Source organism: Gossypium hirsutum, chromosome A01, assembly GCF_007990345.1.
Source record: "Gossypium hirsutum isolate 1008001.06 chromosome A01, Gossypium_hirsutum_v2.1, whole genome shotgun sequence".
Taxonomy (NCBI): Eukaryota; Viridiplantae; Streptophyta; class Magnoliopsida; order Malvales; family Malvaceae; genus Gossypium; species Gossypium hirsutum.
Window position 1 is genome coordinate 4,529,381 of NC_053424.1, and position 6,656 is coordinate 4,536,036.

Genomic DNA, 6,656 nt, shown 5'->3' on the forward strand with positions numbered 1-6,656 from the left:
TTAAATCCACAACTTATATATAATAAAAAATTAATAGCAAAATTTAATCTAATAAATTTAACTGTTATAACTTAAATCCATCTACGTGTGACCTTAGAAAAATATTGGTATTGAGTTGCTAATCACTTATATGGTTGAATTGCAACTAAAGATATAATTTAAACCAGAAAATAAAGATAATAAAAATAAAAATTATGTACACAATTAAAATTTTCTTCCTATGATTTTGAGATTTTTTTAGAGAATAACCCATTATAAATTAATAATATAAAATATAATTTAAGCTCAAATTACTTACCATATTATAACCTCACTCTTATACATTTATTTAGATTTACCCTTACTTTCTCCCGAAGTTCCTTTGATGGATAAATAAGTGTTCTTTCTATTAGTACATAAATCAATAAGCAAATTTTCCGCTAGTATAATGAAATAATGCCATTGAAATTTTGCCCCAGTTAAATTATTGTACTTGTAACAAATATTATAAAAAAATAAATTTAAAATGACTTAATTATAGGTTAACAAATTATATCTTAATTGAATTGATTTATTTTATTTTTTGATTAATATAAAGTGAACTTTATTTTTTAATATCATTTAATTTAAATTTAAATAAAATAATAAATATATAAAAAAAACTCGAAATTAACAAAAAGGAACAAACAATTTTTTTATTAAAATAATCGAATTGGGCCATTAGTTATAAAATATAAAACATATTATTATATTGTTTTAAAATAGTGAAATTTAAATAAAAGGTTTAAGATATTTTCAAATTTGCGTTGGACTCGATTCAATACTATGAACAAATATAATTTTTTTTAAATATCAAAAGAAAATAATTAAAAAATAATAAAATTGAACATCCCAACCAATCAATAAAAGAATATCATCTTAAAATTTTTTTTTTGGAAAATTCATCATTTTCTCAATTTTTTTGAAAAATATTTTTCAATAACAAGGCTAGAAGAAAAATAAGTTAAAATATACTCTTAATTTATGTAATCACTAATTTAGTTTTATTTTTTAAAAATTTTAAAATTCATATTTAATTGTTAATATCATTAAAAATTTTTTACTAAATTCGTTGATGTGATATTTTAAAATTAAAAAAATATAATAATTATATAAACGAATAATATTATAATAAATTTAAATTTAATATATAAATTTTAATAATATCAACAATTGAATATTTTTTTTTTTAAAGTGAAGGTCACAAAACCTTACGATGGGAATCTAATGCTTTCAACAAAGAATAAGAATAATAAAAGTTTTAAATATTTAGTTTATCTCCTTTGGACAGTAACTATGCATTGGAAAATTAATTAATGTAAATTTTTTTATTTTACAATTTATTCATTCTTTCTATAAGTAGATAGAATATATTGTCTGCATCACAAGGGAGTTAGTGCCAAATACCAAATCAATTCACCTAGAAAAATGTTAATTGCTAATGTTAGGTAAATTTTATTAATGATAAGAGTGTTTATCGTTTTAAGTATGGTCTGAATTCGAGTTGTGTTAGTAGTAAGGTTTTATCCTATTTTTATAATTTATAAAATAAAATATATTAAAATGTATTTTAGTATTACACTCAACTTTAACAATGCTTAAAGATATAAAAAGTTGGCTCAACTTTACAATGCTTAATAATATACAAAAAGTTGTCTCGATTAATAATATTCTTACTTCTGTTATAATCCATAAACATTCCTTTTATGACACTTGTGAAAAAAAGATTTTGTTTTTATTTCTTTAGATAATATAAAAATGGTGAAATTCTGGGTTTGGTCTATATATTAGTTTAATTTTTATATTTTAATTTTTGACATAATTTAGTATGTTTATAATCTTACAATTACTTTAAATGCTTTATTTTCATTGAAATATTGATGTACATGTGTCTAAATATAATAACTTTTTACTTCTTTTTTAAATTATACAACAATGGTCAAATTTTAGTTTTGGTCCCTATATTATGTTCATATTTGAAATTTTGATCACTGTACTTTAGTTTTTGACATAATTTGATACTTAAACTTTTTTAATGTCTTTAGTTAGTAAATAATTTATTTGGATTAAATATTGACGTGAATTTTTAAGAATTGTCTCCATTGTTAAAATTCTTTTTTAGATTCATGTCACTTACAATGTCTTTTTTTTTTGTTACATGGCTACCAAGTAATTTTTTTTAATTTCAATAAGTCACACTGGTGGATTTAACATAAAAATTTTAATAGTATTAATAATTAGACCTGAATTTTTAAATCCAAAAAAAGTAAATGGATTAAATTTTTGAAAATTAAAGTATTTAAATTAAATCTCAAATGTACAAAAAGTATAGGAAGTTAAAGCATATTTTAACTTTCAAATTTTTGTTCTATAATTTGGTAAAAACTTAATTGACCCAACACGAAGCATGGTAAAAAACCATGCTAGTAAAACTAATAGGAAAGAAAAAAACATAAAATAATAATTTGAAAAAAAATGTTATAAATTACACTCGATTATAGCATACTCACAATGTGGATGAAAAAAATCACATAATAAATATGTTTATAAAAAAATTGATAAAAGAACAATCGAGGCTTTGGTTGAAATGGTAAAATAATGGTGTTTTAGTCGTTACTCAATTGAGTTGGTGCTCGATTGATTTATGGCATAAACTCGGTCAATGGCTTAATATATACTAGATTATGACACACTTAAGACGTGGCTTAACAAATATATCTATTACAAGTTCATATGAAACCGAATGCTGTAACACCCCTTACCCGAATTCGCGGCCGGGACAGGGTACGAGGCATTATTGGACTTAAACGTACACAACTATGTAAAACCAGACCATAAAATTTCGTTCAAATTAAAAACATTCATTCATATTCATAATGTCCCTTATATGGGCTTACGAGACCCAAAACATACATCGGGGTGGTTTGGGACTAAACCGAGAACTTACGAACTTTTTACAACACTTAGAAAATTTTCATATTTTAGAGAGTGACACACTCGTATGGGCAAGCCGTGTGATCACACACGCCCTCGTGGCTCAAGACACGCCGGTGTCCTCCACCCGTATAACTCTTTGTTTATGACGTCAGCAGTGATACAGGGTCACACGGCCAAGTCACACACTCGTATGCTACACCGTGTCCTCCACACGGATGAGACACACAGCCGTGTCTCTGCCCGTGTGGCCCAGAATATGACTATTTACCAAGCCACTTGGCACCCTCGTTAGCACTTACTTAAACATGACTTCAATTGCACTTTTCGAGGCAATTTCATATTGATTTATTCATGCATAAGGCACCATACTTTACCTAGTTTAAACTTATCAACTTTATGCCATAATTATCATTAACACATTCTTACACTTCATGCTTATGCTAAGGTCTATCCATAGACCAATTTAGTCACTTTTAAATCATCAAGTAATCTAGGGCACATTCACAATTCATCCATACCAAACACACATGACCACACCCTATGAAACCTTTTAGTACATGCATACATATATGGATAGGTTTACAACCCAATAACCAATATGAGCCACATCACATGGCTATATACAAAAAGAATCATATTCTCATTATGAGCCAATACATTTGGCCAAATCAAATGACACATATCGAATTGACTAAGTTCCTATACATGCCATAGATTTAAAGTACTTGAAATCATTTATACCCTTCAATAGTTGGATAGCGTGATAGAATCTTTGACGATCTCCAACCCGAGCTAGCATCTGTGACACTATGTGAGAAAGGAAAGGAAAGGGGTAAGCTATATAGCTTAGTAAGTCCATATGAAAATAATAAGCAATTTATTAACATGTTTTTAACAATTCTCACAACATGTTTTTAACAATCATAATTGCACAAAATTCTACTATTTACTCCTATTCATCTCAAGTTGTCTACTCAAGTCACAGTCACTAAATTATTTATATCTTGAGCTACGGAACTCCAACTTAAGATCCGTTAATTTTGCCTGAAACTAGACTCACATATCTTCTTACCATAAAATTTTTAGAAATTTTGGTCTAGCCAATAAGTGCAGTTTATTCTTTAAATTCTCCCCTGTTCTGCTGTTTGACAATTTCAACCCTTCTTCACTAAAAATTAATTATCTCACAGTACGAAATCCGGATAATGTTCTGTTTCTCTTGAAAATAGGCTCATTAAGTATTTAGTCATATGAATTCTAACCCATAATTATTTTCATAAAATTATTAATGATTTTCCAAAGTTAAGACAAAGGAACCCGAAATCACTCTAGCCTTGTCTTACAGAAATCCAAATATCTCATAACATGAAATTCTTTTGCTTACACCGTTTCTTCTACGTGAAATTAGACTCGATAAGGTTTAATTTCATATTTTATTCAACCTCTAACTAAATTTTCACAATTTTTGGTGGATTTTCAAAGTCGGACTACTGCTCTGTCCAAAACTATTTTAGTGTAGAATAACGATAACTAAGTTTATAGCACCTTTACAAATCATTTTAACCTTCACGGTAAAAATACATATTTATACATCATAACCATAGACCCATAATCACAAGGTCATCACAAAATCATTCTTATGGGCATGACTTACTTATTTGCATCCTTACCAAAGATGCATCATAAACCGAGATCATTTCTCATGAGTTTTGCACACATACCCATACCACTTGCAACATCATCATAACTTTTCTCAATCATGACACAATCTTTAAATCACCCGTTGAACCAATTGGAACACTAAAGAATACCCGATAAGCCTCATACAAAAGGGTAAAATACCGATGCCATGTCCCAGACATGGTCTTACACTGACACATATAACAATACCGATGCCATGTTCCAAGCATGATCTTACACTGGCCGCATATTGAGGCCGATGCCATATCCCAAACATGGTCTTACATTGGCTCTCATAATGTGGCAGATGCCATGTCCCAGACATGGTCTTACACTAGCACACATATCAAAGTCGATGCCATGTCCCAGACATAGTCTTACATTGGCTCTCATAATGTGGTCGATGCCATGTCTCAGACATGGTCTTACACTAGCACACATATCAACACCGATGCCATGTCCCAAACATGGTCTTACACTGGCTCTCATAATATGGCCGATGCCATGTCCCAAATATGGTCTTATGTTAGCACACATATCAACCGAATGTCTTGGCATGGATATCCAATCTATTCCTAAGGTTCAACCAGAAGTTTTACCACAACAAATCTCGTCATACATATTCCATGTAATATCACTCTTTTAACACCAAGTTACCATTCAGTACAATGTCATCAAACATCATAAACATATGTTTTAGGTCATTGCATATACATAGCTTACAATATAATTTCGTGAAGCATAACACCATCACGTACATAGTACCACAAACATATAATTCAACGCATCCGCATTTTCATATCAATTCATATTGCAATCACAAATCACAATAACATTATTGTCTTACCAATTTTATCATACGACTCGTTTGTCGATTCCTCGTCGAGTATGTCCGTAACAAATCATACAAATTATATAATAAAAATTAGGCATTTCAATTCAAATAAGACATTGCATTATTATTATCACACGAACTTACCTCGAATGCAAAAACGGCTAATTATTCTCTTTTTGTCCTTAACCACGTACTTTCTCGATTTAAGCTCGAATCTTGATTTTCTTGATCTAACATTTCAAATATAGCTTATTTATTACTCACAATATTCAAATTAACCCAAAAATCATACTTTGAAAATTTTACAATTTTACCCCTAAATTTTTACTTATTTGCAAATTAGCCCCTAAGCTCGAAAAATAAAATTTATTCAATTTTATCCCAACCCAGGCCTAGCCGAATATTTATCTTACTAACAGCAACTCACATATTTCATTATTTCACATATTTACCATCTATTTTACCACTTTTACAAAATGGTCCATTTTAGGTGTTTTCATGAAAATCACTTAACAAAAGTTGTTTATTTAACAACTAATATTCGTTTTCTTCCATAAAAATGCAGGAAAAACATGAATATTATCGTGGAAAAACCCTATACTTTCAACCATTTTGTAAAATAGTCCCCTCATTAGCTAAATTAAGCTACAAGGGTTCCAAAAATACAAAAATTATAAAAAATGACCATCAAAATCACTTACTTGTGAGGGTTAGAAGTTGCAGAAATTGTCAAGCTTCCATGGCTATTTCCTTGGGTAAAAATCGGTGAAGAAGAAAGAGAAATAAAAAAAAGATGATAGCTTTTTGTATTTTTGTCTTATTATACTTTTTTAACTTAATTACCCATTTACCCTTCTAATTTCTAACTAATTTCAATAATACCAAACAAATATGTTCCACTAACTTATTAATTCCACATAAGGGTTTCCACTAAAAATTCTATAGCTATTTAATACCTTTAGATATTAGAATGCAACTTTCGTAATTTATGCGATTTAGTCCTTAAAGCCAAATTAAACACTTCTCACATATAATTTCTTCATTAAAATTTTGCACAATCATATAAACATATCATAAACCTTATAATAATTATAAAATAATTATTTCTAATTCGGATTTATGGTCTCAAAACCACTGTTCTGAGTAGGCCCTAGTTCGGGATGTTACAAATACTACTTTAGTTTAA

General features: G+C 28.6%; 1 long non-coding RNA gene across 1 annotated transcript; it reads right to left on the reverse strand.

The window, feature by feature from the left end:
- Positions 1-3,390: 3,390 nt before the first annotated feature.
- Positions 3,391-6,265, reverse strand: LOC121204519 (uncharacterized). The gene is made up of 3 exons (XR_005899534.1): positions 6,172-6,265; positions 5,615-5,700; positions 3,391-3,762 (listed from the first exon to the last, which is right to left on the reverse strand). It is a non-coding gene; the product is annotated as an uncharacterized lncRNA (long non-coding RNA).
- Positions 6,266-6,656: the final 391 nt, after the last annotated feature.